The sequence below is a fragment of the Ammospiza nelsoni genome, chromosome 3, assembly GCF_027579445.1.
Source record: "Ammospiza nelsoni isolate bAmmNel1 chromosome 3, bAmmNel1.pri, whole genome shotgun sequence".
Taxonomy (NCBI): Eukaryota; Metazoa; Chordata; class Aves; order Passeriformes; family Passerellidae; genus Ammospiza; species Ammospiza nelsoni.
In genome coordinates, this window is record NC_080635.1 from 81,334,330 (window position 1) to 81,351,835 (window position 17,506).

Sequence of the window (17,506 nt, forward strand, 5' to 3'; positions counted from 1 at the left end):
AGCCATGGCCAGCAGGGGCCTCAGCTGTCCAGCTGCAGACTGTTAGGCCAAAGCCCTGTGAGGAGGCATTTTAACCCAAAGCCCTGTGAGGAGGCATTTTAACCCAAAGCCCTGTGAGGAAGTATTTCAACCCAAAGCCCTGTGAGGAAGCAGTTTAACCCAAAGCCCTGCGAGGAAGCAGTGTGGATATCCCTTTCTGCCCCTGCCCCTTCACGCCGCGGCTGCTGGCGCTGATTGCGGCTCACCCCGGTCACGGTGATTTCCACGACCGAGAGATGAGGAGATTGCAGTCCAGCTATTCAGACGCTGCTGGTGTTAATGAGAAGACAATGTGGGTAATCAAACTAAAACACAATGCAAATGCGTTGGTCCAGGTTATAACATTAATATTTGTTCTCCCTACTAATACAAGCCTCTTCCTTCTAATGTTCACTTCCTTCAAATGAAACAGCTTGTTCTATCTGAAATGAAGTGTTTATTTCAGAGACAAAAGGGAGCATTTGTAAGGAACAGCCACTGTTTTATAAAATTCTGTGTAAGTACATATGAAAAATCAGCCAATTGTTTTAAAAGCACGAGGACAAAAGTTCTAACATTTCAATTTTTTGTTTGTTTTTCCCCAAAATAAAGTGACAAATTCAACACACATTCACCATTCAGTACAGCCCAGAAATGAACTGTAGTGCTGTCTTTACAAGACACCGTTGCCATATTTTTTGCAATTAAAATTTGTCTTTTATGTCAATCCTGTTGCTGATGTTTCCTGCATAATAAATCTTATCTGTGGTCCTGTCACCCAGTTTAAATTCTAATATGTGCAATGTCCCCTATACTGATGCAAAGCTGGAAAAATACTGGACTCAATTTACTGGACATTTACATCATGGAGCTGTGTGGATAAAACCTTTAATTACACAATGAACACAGACATTAACAGTCTATTGATAATGTACAAGAGCCCAGATGAAATCAGCTCTTGGGAAGGATATTAAAAACTTCTGCCTTTCTGACTCATTTATATATTTTCATGTCATGCAAAAAAAAAAAAAAAAAAAAAAAGGCCAAAAAGCCCATATACTGTTTCTCCTTCTAAGATTTCTTTATTTACAATTTTTTGGTCTTTGCCTAGAATAATGCCTATCATACTCATTTTTGGAAGATGACTAAATACAATAGTAAGAAATTACCTGGAATAAAATTTCAAACTTGTTAAGATGCAGATTCTTAAAATCACCTCCATTAATAATGGCCAAGCTTGCCAAGGCTTGTCATGAAACACAACAATACAATCTGAACTCTAACACGGACTATATCTCTATCTTTAGGCAAGTGGAGCCCATCCATTTCAGTAGGTCCTTACCCTGAGATTAATCTCAATACTAAAATACCCAAATGTAATATCTACATATCAATATCTCCTATTATCATCTATGGATGTTCAAGAGTCTGTCTGGGTTCAGAGAAGCTGGCATCTCAAGGCATGCTGGGGTATCCTGCCCATCCTCTATCTGCTGCACCAGAAGAAAACAGGTCTCCAGAAAGGCTCTGGATCTCCTAACCCCACAGATACTCCAGTCTGGAACAGATTATCCCTAAATTGCTTTTATTATCCTGCTTTTTGATTCTGAAATGTAACTGGGAACTTTTTGTCATATGTATCAATTATTTACTTAACATCTGCATCAATATTATTAAATTATTATTTATTATATGTTTTTGGATCTATAGTTTCTTATTTATTATATGTTCTTACTGGAAGAGGCAGTTATATCTTCATACCTTATTCTTTATTTTCCTCTAAATATTAGACAGTATATAATGATGAAATATTGAATGCCATTAATGCTGTAGTGGGGAGGAAATGAATTAGATTGGGACCCTGAAGGTTTATTAGTTCTATGGCCTGTGCTTTTTTAACACTATGCAAATGCTAAGTGTAATTGCTTTTTTACCTTTGATTTGCTTGATTTATAGAGTTTAGGGCCTGAAGTTCGACACTGATTATCAAGAATGACCTTTTTCATTATACAGGCTACTAAATATAATCCAGTAATTCTTTATGCAGCCCAGTATGTTCTTAGTGAAGTACTTATTATTGAAAAAAAATCAAATGCAATTTGGTGACCACATCTAATTTCTCAAAGCCATAAAAACCCTTATAAGTCTTTGTTTTCCTGAGGATACCCTTCAGCAAGAACTTACTTTTGTGCTTTAGCATTTTAATATCTAATTATAATTTTAATTAAACAATGAAGATACTGCAATAATAGTTTCCTCATTAAAATATGAATCAACAGGAAAATTAAGGTATTACTGCAACCTAAAGTGGACTGTGTGGAAAATAGGTTGTATTTTATTTAAGAGGTAAGTCCTAATTATTGTTTTTGGTCTAAAATTTATATTATAAAATATCCAAGGTAGACAAAGGATCATTGCCTATAACCATTTACATAGTGAGAAAACACTAGGCAAAATTATGCTGTCAGCTCCCACTGGGTTTTTCTAGTTGTGTCCAAACTTGACCAAATATGAGCAAATTGTGGTCTTTTAATTTCTGGTTTGGGGTTGTTTGGTTTTTCTTGTACTTTTGGGGTTATTTTAAAAGTTTGCCTTGCTGAGACTTTGAATTTGTGGCAGCTCCCCCTGAAGTGGGAGCCACACCTAAAGTGACTTTCTTACTACAAAGAGCAGCTTCCACACTCACAGAGATACCCTCAGAGGCAAAGGAGAAGTTAAGGAGTGAAAAAGTGTACTGGAAATACACACCCAGTGTCCTGGGAATATTGGAGACATTTGATCTGAATTAACTTTTCTAAAGGGACTCAAGGAAGTAGAGTTCTACAATTGATGAAGGACCCCAGGAAACTAGGAAAAACTGTGTCAAGTAACTTCAGAAATTATATATATGCCATAATCTGGGAAGAAAATGATATAGGAACCAGGGCTGATGCAAAAGCATGACATTCCTAATAAATACAGGATTGAGGGTTGTGACAGTTGTTTCCTGAGAGTAAGTTCTTCTGTGATGCTCCCAGAAGCATCACAACCACATCCTGCCTGTAGCACCAAGCTGAATTTCCTCGTGGTTCCAGGCTGGTGAGCGTGGCACAGCACCAGCTCTGTCACCACCCTGGGTCACCCGGGCTGCTGCTGGCAGCTCTGGGACTGGCTGCTGGCACTCACAGAGGGGCAGAGCAGCTACAGCAAGTTGGTCTGCAGGGAGCAGTTCAGGAATTTGGGCTAATTTGCTTCACATTATAACTGTGACAGGAGGATTTGAGATAGACAGGGTCTTAAGAAATGTTTTCATTGTTTGGTTTTTTTTCCTCTTAGCATGGCAAAGCTTGGTTTTTGCAGATCAGAAAACAGTGCTAATCTCAGTTATTTGCACCACGTAGTTAATGAAGAAAAAGATGGGGTGTGTAGGGGGGAAGCATCTTTAATTTATTTGTAAGGACTAGTTCTAACTTCTCTAGCAAACACAGTTGTCATAGAGTGAACGTGTGCTGCCACCCAAAGGCAGCCCCAAAAACGTCTCCCTGCCCTTGCAGTTCTAACAGCACGGCTTGACTCACAGAAGCATGGTCCCCTGTCCTCTCCCATCTATCCTCAGAGCTACCTAGAGAATGAGTCATTAAATTAAGGATAAACAAGGTGAGAACGAGCTAATCTCAGTAGTTAAAGGTGGCTCGCAGAAAGCGTCTCACCACTTGTGAATATGGTATTACAATTACTGCTGCTTTTCTTTATCTACAAAAGGAATTGAGCAAAGGGTGATTACCCCCCACCTCCATTATCTGGTATGTTGCTAGCAATAGTTTTCAGTTAAATATAATGTTAATAATTTTTATTAATTAAACTCAAGTATGCTTGCTTAGCAAGAGGAAGTGAAGGCTCTGGGGAGACTACAGCCTTTCAATACTTGATGGGGAGACTTATGAGACCTGTAGCAACAGGACAAAGGGTGAGTTTTAAAATAAAAGAAGGTAGATTTCGAATGGATATAAAGAACACTTTTAATAGGAGGGTGTTGAGGGACTTGAACAGGTTGCCCAGAGAAGCTGTGGCTGCTCCATCTCTGGAAGTGTTCCAGGCTGGGTTGGGTGGGGCTTTGAGAAATCTGGTGTAGTGGAAGACATCTCTGTCATGGCAGGGAGGCTGGAACTAGATGATTTTCAAAGATCCCTTCCAATCCAAACCACACTATGCTTCTATGATTTTTATGTGAAATAAAGGTTAATTAGTGTATTTTGGTAACTTAAAATTTCTGCTCTCTCCACACACCTAAGTAATACTTTGGCGTTAATTATGTTAGCTATAGCGGAGCACCAGTTGATGGGCTGGTCTAAAAGAGGGAGAAAAATTTCATAGTACTGAGCATTCTGACTTACTGACTTATTGCAGCCTTATTGGCTGCACACTGGAAGCAGTAAAAATAACAGGTTTTGTTTTTTGGGGGAAAAAACCAAATTAAAATCAGCAAAATCATTTCCAAGCAAGACGTGAATTCAATAGCATAAATACTGAAAACTTTGCATGATCATCCAGGAAAAGAGACAGCTTTGTTAATATCATTGCTACTAGCACTAGTACATTGCTACATTTCAACATATGGCTTCAGCAAAACAGAAAAAAACTATTGATAACTTGACAAAAGTGTTGTGTCTCGGCCTCTTCACAGCAGGGGGAATGAAGAAATCAAGACTGTTATAATCAGTATCAAGTGTTCCTACTGTAGTTTTCCTTTTGCCTGATTTTTTAAAAAGGTGAAGAGGGAAATCACATTTAATATTTCTTTTAATTCATACACTCAAATGGTGGCCAGTTTTCAGTTTTTAATCTTCACTTTAACAAAGAGCAGTTGGGCAGCTATTGACAGTGAAACGCAGCAGTCGCCTACCTTGTAAATTAGAAGCTGGGGTAGTAAAAATGGATTTGTATATCACCGGGAGTAGAGAGAGTGTCTGCCTTGTAAATTTAATTAAACAGCAGGTGCAAAATCAGGTCATATGGCTTTGATGTGCCCCATGTGAGGATGACAACTAGACAATGATTCTAATATGAAGAAATTTGCATACATTTGCATTGGATTGCATAGAACATTGTAGCTCACACCTACTTTCTGTGTTTCATTTTGGGGAAGTTGGAAATTTGAATGAACAGTTCCTATTTAGTTCCTACAACGAAACACAAGAAATGCTTTTGTTCTGTCATGGTAGGGAACATATGGGTTATGATGCTATTATGTACCATTTTATAGAGTATGCTTACATGATAATCAAACATTTGAAAATGCAGCTGAGATACTTGTAATGACAGGAGAAACAAAGCTGAAAGTAGGGGGGAACGGAGAGGAAGAATGGAAACCACCTCAGTGTTTTAATCTTTCCTTGATGATCATTTGTTTACTGGAGCATTAATGCAAATCTACATTCTGGTCCTTGTCCAAGGGGTGTCACAAACAATTCTTTTTGCTTTTGCAGCTAATATTGTAAACAATGAAATTATGTAGGCTGGAAGTGTTTTCAAATCTGGCAATTAGCACCTCATAATGATTGTTAGTTATACAAAAAAATGCATTTTCTCACATTACTAGGCTAAGTTAAAGGTAGAAATGTGTAGATGATAGTTATGCTTCTTATGCTATCAGTTTAATGGGAAAACTAACTATATAGATCCCCAGACCTTTTCTTTGCAGTTAAAAATGTTAATGAACAGTTGGTTTCATTTTTGACAGTTTGTCTGTGAGATTCTGAATCCCAGTGCTGTTTTTGCTGACTATGTTAGAAGTATAAGTTTTAGAGTCTATTAAAACACAACTGGGAGGGCAAAACAAATCGCTCTGAGAGCAGAGGATGCAGCTGAATAAAAAGGCTGAACTCTGCTCTTTAGGTAGTGCCTAAACGTGGATCAGTGAAGACTGAAACCTGCCAAGAACAGGCTGCCCACCAGGGAACCTATAGGCATGAACCTGTATGCACTTTTGTAGTCTGATCTCCAAAGCAACAAAGTTCCCCAAATTTAGAAGGTTGCAGTGGCTCAGTCCTGGGTGTGGCTGTCCCTGTAAACTGCCAGATCTAACAGCTATCATGTTATGGTTGCCATGTCTCAACTGTTGCCACTGAACTAAGTGCAGCAATCACCCCAGAAAGTTCAGTTCACTTTAAATAGCAGAGATCAGATCTAAGGACACAGCAGAGAGTCCTTGAGGCAGAGGTGTGAATGCCACCTCTGTCAGAGAGCTCCCCTGAAAGGCAGTGCCTGTGACGCCAATCTGGTGTATATGACACTCAGGTGACCTCAACTCAGGGTGTCTATGTTGCCTTTTCGTTTATGGGACAGCCTTCAAAGAAGCACCATCAAGTATCAGGAGTCACCACTTTTAAGTGCTCATGATGTTGATTTTCACAAATTTTTCCAGCATAGACTTCAGCTCCCAGGGTAGAAAATGCACTTTGCACTAGGGTTACACAGTGGCTGAACAAAAGCTAAAAAATAACATGACAAAGCTTCTGGCACAAAGACATTGGCCCTTTAGGAGCCTCACACTGCAGAATATCTCCAAAGGGGTATGTGAGGGTCTTTCTGACTTTGAGTGTTTCACTTTGCCTCTGCTGGAGCTCTCCACTTGCTTCTATGAGAACACCAACCTCCACACGACTCAGCACAGCTGGGGGGTTGGTGGGGAACAGCTGGAAAAGGAAAAAGGAAGAAAAGGAAGTGGGATGAGAATACAAGGAAAGGATGGGAGAAATCTGAACAGGAGCCTCCTAGACAGATCACCTGCCAACATAAAGTGCTTCCATTATATCAACAGCTGATCTGCTTCAGGAGTTTCTTTCTTTACTGCCTACAGCCTCCTCACTGAGGCTTTCTATGTCTTCTGTTGTGGTGATTGCTAAATCAACTGTCTCTGTTTACCCTCTTTAGGGATAGAGACTTTCCAAGTGACTGGCAGAAATACTATAATTTTTGTAACCATTCTCCCAAAGTCAGTCATCGCTGGTGCTGGCTCTGTCTGTGAGACACTGTGTGTACTTTCTCAGGTAAGTGCCCTGAGCTCCCCCAGCGTGGGCGCTGAAGCTCATAGTGCCCTCAGCATGCAAATAAAGCAGGTTTATTGAATTTGGTCCTAAGTATTTTGTTTTAAAATATCACATTCTTTGTCCTGGAGCCCCCAGAGGAAGTTTAATGAAACTATCAATATACCAGTTGCAAACATGTAATCTCCAGCTCTAGATAAACACCAAACAATAATCTAAAACTTCCATTTGAGAGAAAAATATGTTAGTTACTTTTTTTATTCAATTTCCTACCTTTTTTTTTTAAGAATTGCTAAAATTAAAATCTAAGGGGAAAAAGCAAACATGAAACAAATCAAGTAATTTATTTAATTATATTTTAATTTTGTGGGGATTTTGTTTGTTTTGCTTTTTTTGTGGCTCTTTGGGTTTTTTTTTAATTACATGAAATATTGCCCAAGAAAACAAACATCAGAAGTAACAAAATTAATCATGACATCGATAAAAAATTCAGCAGTTCTGAGAAAATATTCAAATGATCTTCCCAAATAAAATGCCAACAATATATATTAAAAACCTGTAAGAGTCTTTTAAAAAATAGTTAGTATGCCAAGTATTTTCAAATTGATTGGTCATCACATTAATTGTACAGCAAGGTTATTCCCATGGATCACAGGGCAATAGAAAAAGTTAAGAGAACAAAAGCAAAGCCACCTATCAAAAGCAACCAAGCACAGTAAGAAAGACACCTACAAAAATTAAAGAAGACTAAGGGGAGTCAAGATGTTTTGTTTTACCAGCCCTTCCTGCAGTGTGAAACCAAGGAGTCAGTGCATAGGAAGGGCAGGAGAAAAGGAGTTCTGGCCAAGTCCTGCAGGTCCCAAGTGTCCTGAGGTGGTGAGGGGAGATGGGAAGTGATGGGAGGTGATGGGAGATGGGAGGTGAGGACAGGTGGAAGGTGATGGGAGATGAGAGGTGGGGCTGCACGGTGCTGTCCTCTAGAACCGAGCGTTTCCCCACCGCTGGATGCAGCCTGCATGGTCACTCCCTCCTGGTGGCTCCAGAACAAAACTCCTGGAAGTTTCTCCACGACAGCATGATCAGACCGTTCCTGCACAGGCTGACTCTTGCCAAACAAGGCTTCAGTTTCAGGAGAGGATCTTTGTTGCTTCCACAAGCCCTTTTCCCCCAAAGGATTGCAAGCAGTTTCAAGGACTGAGCAAGAGCAGTTCTGCATCAAACAGTTCAGCTGCTGGGCAGCAGAACCGCCCACACACACACATTTTCTTGCACTGTCAGCTTTCTCACCTCCTGAGCAAAAGCACCCAAGAATATCCAGCAGAAGAAGTAACACTGGTTTATTCCACCCGTGTGTAAAAATTTCTACAAGGTGTGAAAGGGATATAACTTTCCAAGTGAATTCACCTAACATGATATCAAAAGTAACATTCATAACAAGCTGAAGTATGAGACCTGCCCTTTCCTGAGCTCCAAAATGTAAAATTAGGTATTTTATATGCCAATTTGCTCAATTTATAAACTAGTTAGATGACATTTTCAAGGAATATGTATATGGATATTAAAGCAATAATTTGACAGATGTTTTAGAAAACTAAGAACCTGGTTCCCAATACCTTCAACCTCACAACAATTGTCCTTGTTGGATTCACTAACTGAGCAATAGCTGATATCAGGAAGTATTCTGGCCATTGGGATAATTAAGTGAATATAATTAACTTTGCTTAAACTGGTAAACTTTTAAAAGTCACCACTCCAGCACTTTGCTTCAGTTTTTCACAGTTTGCTCTGGTGCTTCATAATTGATATGCTTTTCTTCCAAGGTTATTCAGACAGAAATATGTCCCTCTTCACTCCCACATCAGCCAGAGGAAACACCAGATGGACGCAACTTACTGTTATTAATTTGTACTGCATTGTAAAAAAAATAGCAAACAAGCCTAAACTATTTCCAGCTCACTTACAGAAAATACAAAAGTATTGTATGAGGGGAATGATCTCTGTTTTACAGAACGACACACTGAAATCAACTCGGCTTAGGAATCATCAAGCTAGAAATATCGATTCCAAGGATAGCTGGGGAAAAAACGTATTTACCCATATGAAAAAAGTATCCAGAATCTAGTGCATAATCTGATGAAACTAAGCCGTTCAAAGTTAAAAAACCTCCATTCAACCTGTGAGTATTCCAGAATTCTAGGTGCAAGTAAGAAACGGGTTCAGGTCCTTAGGTTAAATGAAAATGAATTTTGGTTGGAGTTTTTTTTTATAATTTGAGGTGAATATCCTAAGTTTTGGGTTAATCTGGGGTAGAATTATTTGTAATTTCAAACAACAATTTTATTCTCATCAATACTACTTAGCACATTATTTGGAGAAGTTTGAAATTAATGAAATTGCAATTTTAAAAAGAAAAATAATGAAGTGTCAATATACTCTAATATCAATCCTTTAGGTTCTTTGAAAACTTTTTTCTTTCTTTCTTTCTTTGCTGTTTCCTCACAAACACAATACAGTAGAAGAAAGAAATTTGAAATACTGAAGCTTTGCTATACAACTTAGAATTTTCGTTATGTTTTTTACTCTTACTCTTGAGCTGCTATAATACCTCCGGTTTAGCTGCTCATTGCTAGGACAGAAATTATTAATACTTTATAATTTTAATGCTGCCATCATCTCTCCTTTTAGATAAAAAGCCTGCATATGTAAGGTGAGCTTCACTGTAATGTTCAGATATGACAACCAAGCTTAGCGCTTTTCCTATTTCATATGGAGCAAACATGTGTAAACACTTTATTAAAATTAAAAAAAAAAGAAAAAGAAGAAGTGAAAGCTGTTCCCTGCTGATTGATTTTTCAAAAGCTCCCTAGACTGAATCGGCTACAGATGTTTGCAAAATGATTGGATGTAAAGTGGGCTTAATTCATAAAAGCAATAAAATGTTGCTTATTGACTGAACAGATGAACTAGCTGAGGGGACATAATTTGGAGTGTTCTTATTGGAAATGCTTTGAAGAAATGTAATGATAGTGCAGAAAAAAAGCCTTATTAGATGTAGTAGAATAAATTTACTGCAAAACATTTTACAAGATTTGAGACACTGAGAAAATTAATTCCTGAAATTTGGATTGTACAGTTATGCATCCATATAAACTTGTGGCTTCTCAGACAGGCAGTGTTACTCACAGTTAGCAATGAAATTATTTAAGCCTACATTTAATAGAATGTTAAGATGAACAAAAAGAAAGAAGTGCTGGTAAGTAAATTCGCTCCTGTCTACTGGTGTCTACTCTGCATTTTCAAGGCTGTAAAACCTCAGGCATATTAAAAAATAGCTCCTGCTAACTCAGATCATCACTCCCAAAAGAGAGTGTGAAAAACTCTTTGTAAGATTTCTATGAGTTTTCCTTCCTTGAGGATCCATAGACTTATCTCCATGCCTAGCAAGGAGGTGCAAGGAGCAGACTAAAGTCATGCTGCTGCAGGGCAGCGATGTGTTCTGCTGTCATGTTTTGATCAGCTGGGATGAAGGTCTGAGGACACACTTCTCTACAACTTATGGTCAAGTTTTAATATTATTTTAGGTAGGGCTAGCAGCCACCTGGAAATGTTGATGTTCTTAGGGTCTCTACCTTACTAATACTCTGGTTTTGGCTCCTTAAATCTTAGCCATGAGAATTTTGAGCATTAGTGTTTATCTGAGGTTTGAAGGAAGATTACAGCAAGATACCATCTGAAAATTATTCTGGTAAGTCTTCTTTTAGGAAACTTTGAAAAGCCCTTATGCCTCTGCATAGGGAACTGAAACTCTTACTTTAGAGCTGTTACAGTGTCTGAAATTTAACCTTAAAGTTTAGGTACCTAAAAATGAGCAGATTGCAATCATATTCTCCAGGCCTTTCTCCAAGCATGTGTTTGCAGATGTGTTAACTGCAATGGATATGAGTTTCTTCTGTTTGACTAAAGTTTTCCCTTGGGTTGGCTCATGAACATTATTCCTGATGACAGCAGGGTGCTGTGAAGAGCACTGCTGGGCAGGATGGCAGTGAAATGATCATCAGTGGGAGCATCTACTTTTCTCCTGGCATGACTTACAGCACAAAGTATGGGACTATGAAAAGAACATCCAGTCGTGCTTTCAGCAGTTGCAGAATGGTGGAGTGGCCAAATCACACAACTCTGAGCATCATTTAGATGCCAATGCTTCAAATGTCATGTGTATTCCTGTGATCTGCAATTCCCTATATCATATACTCAGCCAGGGGCAGAAGTTTCTGCCACAAAAAGTTTCTGCCCAGTTTGGATTCTGGAAGCTGATGGAGTTTGTAGACAGTTAACACAACCCACAATGGAGCAGCTGAGGAACTGCAGCCTTTGTCACATTGAAGAAGTTTGTGGAAAACTGTTTTCTATGAGAGGGACCCCACAATAGGGCAGTGAGGAGTCCTGCCCCTGAGGAGGAATCAGTGACAATGTGTGATGAAATGACCACGGGCTCCATTTCCCAAATCTTTGCACCACTGGCAGGGAGGCACAGAAAACTAGGAGTGAAGTTGAGCTCAGGAAGAAGGGAGGAGTGGGAAGAAAGGTGTTTTTAGGATTTTGGTTTTATCATTATCATATTTTATCTGATTTTATTGGTAATAAAATAAATTAATTTCCCCATGTCAGTTACTGGTGACTGATCTCTCCCTGCCCTTATATTGACTCACAAGCCATGCATTATACTTTCTCTCCCCTGCCCAGCTGAGTAGGACAGTGACAGAGTGACTTTAGAGGACACCTGGCATCCAGTCAGGGTCAGCCCACCACAGCCACAGACATTAGTATTGCTTTCTATATGATTTGGGATAGTTTCTACATTGAGAAATATTATAATCTTAATGGAGCATGGCATTCCCGCTGATTATTACTGTTTGTGTCAGTAAGGGTTTGATCCTTTTCTGTTTTAAATTTTACATTTTAATAAACATGTGAGAAAATTAGAGTCATGGGCTGCCATTTTAGTTCTTGACATGCACCACTTGTCTGAGGGTGATCTGTCTTTAAAAAGGGAAGCAAAGCTATTTATTGTGTAGGAAAAATTTTGTTTCCAAATGTACCTATGCAGTCCCATTTGATATGCCCAGGATGCCTGAGACATCCGTGTGGGACAAGCAGATCCCACAAAAGATGTATAGAAGACTTCTGGAGAAGCAGTTGAGGTCTGGGCAGGATTGTGTGAGGTGCAAAAGGAAACAGAATCACACTGATAATTTTGGTCTGTTGAAAGAAAAGATTTAGACAAGCATAAAAACTGCGCCTCAGAAAAACATGAAAAATAGTAACAGAAAGTTGAATTTTCTCCCTTTAAGTTATGGAAGGAAAAATTCAGCCAGAGTCTTTTTAAAATCCAGCAATGCAAATGATCAAAGGTTTTATTCATACAGGCACTCTCATGTTTAAATTTTAAGCCCATTTGAAGTCATCTTCTCATCAAGTTAAGCCCATGTACAGGGATTGCCAAGATCACTGTCTTTTCCTGCTGTAGCTGATGACAGCAGGGTTCCATCTGCGTGTACTAGCCCACTGCTGCCTGTCTAAATAGATGCGATTGTCAAATCTCTGTTCCTGGTGTTTTTAAAGCAGCAGTGAACATTTAGGCAGGCATATGAACAATCGTGTGCTTACAGGTGAGCTCAAACTCTTTATAATGTGTTCCTAGTGCTGAGAAGAGAGGGGAGGAAAAAAGGAGAGGTATAGAGAAAGAAAACTGGGGCTAGTAACTCAATAATAGAATAACTGAGTCTTGATCTCTACAGTCTTCCATTCACTATGTGTATATGTCTTTTTCCAATTGGAAAAAGTCATTACCTGGTTTCAGAATTTGTGACATGAGGGATAACAACCAATGATAACTTTTTGAAAGTAAAACCAGAAATAATGGTTTCTTGAAGTTTTAAACCTTTGGACTGAATTGTATTTTGCCTCACCTACATGAGGCAGTGCTGAAGAGGTTAAACAGAAGTTGCCCCTTTTTCAAAACTGTGTTAATTAAAAATGCAAAGCCCAAAGAAATCACAGCTGGATAAATAAAAACAGCCCAGATGGTATAGCAACAAACTTCTGGCAGGTCTTGAAGCAGACAGTATTCCTGCATATTTTATTTCCTAGCACAGGCTATCAGCAGACCACACCAGTGATGGCTCAGGCAGTGCATCGGAATGGGGGGCACTCAGGCTGTCCTGGTGCTAAAGGCAGCGCAGTTTCAGAAACACCTGACTGCCTACCTGGTGTTTGTTCATTGCACAAAACAAGTCCCCAGGTTCCTACTGTACGTCAGCTGTATGTCTCATGGCTGAGAGCAAATTCCTTTTGGCGATGCTCTTTCAAGTGTGCACGTAGGCAAAGTTCTACCTTTCAATATGTCCGTGTGTGTTTGTCAGCTTGGTCTGAAATGGACTCTGCCAGGGAATGTAGACCTGGTTTGGTGAGCTTTAGATCATGTTCATGTGTGCAGAACTCCAGTAAATTTCAAACCAGGTTGCATTAATTTTTGAAAAGAAATTGGGTACTACCAATTCTCTGCAGATATGTCTGGCCAGCTCCTCATATCCTGTAGAGTGGCTCTGCCTAGGTACAGGAGGGGAGAAATGGAGATGTGTTGTTACAGCTGTTGCTTCCTTGGGCTGCTAGCTTCATGAAATTCTAGACATTCAATATCTAAGAACATCTGGACAGAGCTTTTAGGTGAAAAGAATGTTATATCTGGATAACATGGACACATGGTGACCAAGACCAGGCTCAGGATAGTAGGAATAACATTCATAGTTACTTTATATATTGTGTCTTTTCAAGAGCCTTCTTAATTGGTTAGTCCTGAGAAATCATTCAACTTATCTCAGTTGGTTTTCCAACTCCCTGGTAAGAAAGCAAGTTTCAGAAGTAGTAGACTCTACATGGATTCACATCTGAGAATTAAATGGTTGGGACAGAAAAAAAGTATGTTAGAGGTATGAGAGAGAGAAGGGGAGAAAAAAATTGAGTAAGGTTAAAATACCAGAATGTGTACAGGAGTATCAATTAAAAATAAGTGTGTCTAGAATGATCATTATTCATCTTCTGAGTGGTCTATATCTTATATTTGTCTTTTCCAATGCACTCTGCTCTTAGTACATGTGGTAAATCCAAGGCCAGCTCTACACCAAGTCATTGTGCTCATTACACGCCACACAAGCTATGCAAAAGCAGTGTGGGAAATGTACAGTTTTTTGTTCGTTTGTTGGAGCTGTGGGTTGGGTTGTGCTCTCAGACCAGCCCCACTTCAGTGCATGGCTCTGTCTTGCAGCCCCTTGCAAGGGCTCCTCACAGCTGGCAGGAGTTTCCCTGCAGGCTGGAAGGTTTATCCTCCAGTAATGGGGAACAGAGGGACCTGGACTTGAGGCTGTTTCTCCAGCCTTGGGGCAGTTCTTCACAGCCTTCATTTACATTTGGTATTGTGATGAAGATCAGACTCTTTTACTGCCGTATAAACTTTAGGCATATGGCTTTATCCACCACAGAAATTCTCTGTAAGATGCATAAGAGGCAGCAAACAATGGATTGCTTCTGGTCATGAGGCACAATAGATTTTTAGGCTTTATAATTAAATAAAGCTTTTGGTGAAGGAAAAGGTCCTGAAAGGCGATATGGTTGTTGCAGCTACAAACTTTATTATTGCTATAGCAGAAATTAACAACATCCATTTTGTCTAGGAACTCTGAGATGGCCTTATTCCAAAGATGGTCTCCTGAGTGATTTGGATTAGACTTTGACTTCATGGCCAGATTTTCATGCAATGCAAGTTGTTGTTGTTTTTCTCCTTCTTTTTGTAATAATATATGTGCTGCTCTGGCAGATGTTCTATTTTCACAATTTTTTTTCAAAATCAACACTACTGAGTGATACTGAGATGCTTTGATGGTGTAATCCTGACTGAAAAAGCCTTCTGGCACATTGGATAAAGACTCGTGATATGCATGCTGCTGTGCTACAATAGATATACCACTGCTCAACCTCCTGTTCAGGTTGAGCCCCCACATACTTTTCTCACGTCTTCTCCTGAGCCTCCCATATGGTTTTGGGAACTGCTGAGCTTCATGGGCTGACTCCCACCTTCTGTGGGGCAAACACAGCAGATTGAAGATCCTACTCACACACAGACTCACCCCCCAAATATGAGCATGAACAGAGACAAACCTGCATTTCAACAAAAAGAAAAAGCAGCTGGCAAGAACATGACTGAATTCTTCTTTCAATAGATTTCCTTTCCTGCTTTCTTTCCACCCACCCTTTTCTCTCTGGTTGCTTGTCCCTGGATCATTTTCTGCTCCAGGTGGTGTTTCCTTCTACATGGAGAATTCAAAGGCTGGAGTGCCAGCACCCTCTCTCCCTCAAGTAATAGCCTACTCGATGTGCAAACATCTGTGTTACTGCCTCTATAGTTAATAGGCTCAAGTGAAATTTCCATTGTCTGGCAGATAGCTTGGTGGAACTGAATACTCATCCTGAAAGGGTATATTTACTCTGTTTTGGTGTGGTAGGGACAGGACTCAGTGAGAGGCTGGTGACTTATGCTGTGTGTTTTAACTAGACATTAATTCCCATGACAGGGATGACAATGGTTCCTCTCTGGACTGGAAAACTCTTAATAGAGACTGGACTCAGTATTGAGCTTAGTTTTGGTCTGAGGTGGAGAACAATGAATTATCATTCACTTCAGATTGAACGTAGCTTTCTAATTAACAAGTCGTTCATGACTGAATTTTCATTGCTGTATATGTATTTTAATTGTGCATGTATTTATATATATATTTATAACAACATACTAGTCTGAGGTATTTCATTATTTCTCTTTTCTTTTCCTATGCTTTACTCTTTGCTTTGGTCCCAGCTCTGTTTACTGATATTTGGTTTTGCCTACTGGAATGACATTGACATTTTTCCTTGAGAAATGTAAAACAGCATGCACATAGTGCACTTTTGGAGGGGTTTCTCAATGGATATAAAAAAGGTGGGAAGAATTTTGCTGACTTTTTCAAATGTAGATAAGGATCACCTGAATGACAGGGTTGAAAACACAGTGGACCCTTGACAGAGGAAGGCTGGCCCTGAGCTCCTGAGCCAGGAGGCAGGGGTGAAGGGCTGTGGGTTTTTCCTGAACAAAAAGCTGGCACCCACTTTGCCACTGCTCTTAGCTCCTTCTGTCTTTGGGTCAGCTTGTGTCATGGGAGTTGTAACTGCACTGGGCAGTAAAGGTGGCATTCCAGGAGAGATCTGGGAGGCAGTTACTTGTAGCAGTCTGAGATGACCATTTACAGCGTACAATGACAATTTTTTTCCCAGACTGATGTCTCTGCTGAAGAGCCAGAGCTCCATGGTCAGATTACAAAGCCTGGCTGCTCCTTGGAGTGTGCTGGAGTCCTGACTGCTTGTGTAATTTTTTCCTACCAATAGAATATCTCCTGGGCACAATGATTCCTATTTATGAAAAATTTAGAAAGGGGAAAGTATTTTCCACAGAGCAGTATATATTCTTTAAAAACAGCTGAAAAAATGTGATTGCACTCATCATTGGACTGAATTTTCATAAGCAGTAGATTAATTTACTCAGGGAACCACTTTATGTATAAGTACTTAAAATTGTTCTACAAAATGCAGGAACAGGGTGCAATAATGCATCTTCAGATGTAATGTAAACAGTTCATTTGTAAAACTATTTCTTTGGCTCAAGAAATTAAATGTAAAATTATTTGTTCAAGTTCACAATTAGCATCAGCATCATAGTGACACCAGCTAATTGTATGTTGTATTTCACAAACATCAGCCAATTTAGTATTAGACTTTCTCACACAATTATATGTACTGTTTTCTATTGGAATCTCAATAAGTTAGTGTGTTTTACCACTTGAGAAGATCTAGAGTTGCCAGAAAATTTTCACTTCTTCTATAAATGCATGAGCAATGGGAACTGCTGCCTGGATTTGCTACCTGGCAAATCTGAGCAGAGTTCAGTTCATAAGGAAGGGATCAGATTGGTGCTGAACCCTCATGTTTTCATTTCAAACAAATATAGCTGCAGGAAGCAAAGAATTTTCTGGAGATTTTCAGCATGTTGCAGCATAGAGCCTTTAATGAAATTACAGGATGTCCAGCCAAAAAGGTGGAGTAGTGAAGGTTTAGTAAGGGTAGTGCAATCAAAACTTTAAGACAAACTAGATTTATGCTATTTTTCTTATATGTTCATAGGTCACATAAAAACAGTTTCCCAGTAACTAGAAATTGGTCTGCATAGCTCAAATATATTCAAAGCAGCATTTCACACATCATCCTTGGTAAGAAGTCAGAACAGATTGTGTTATTTGCCTTTCGTTTGTCCAGATGTACTCTACAGGTAAATCTTACTCATTATCAAAGATCTATGAGTCACTGGAAATCACAGACTCATT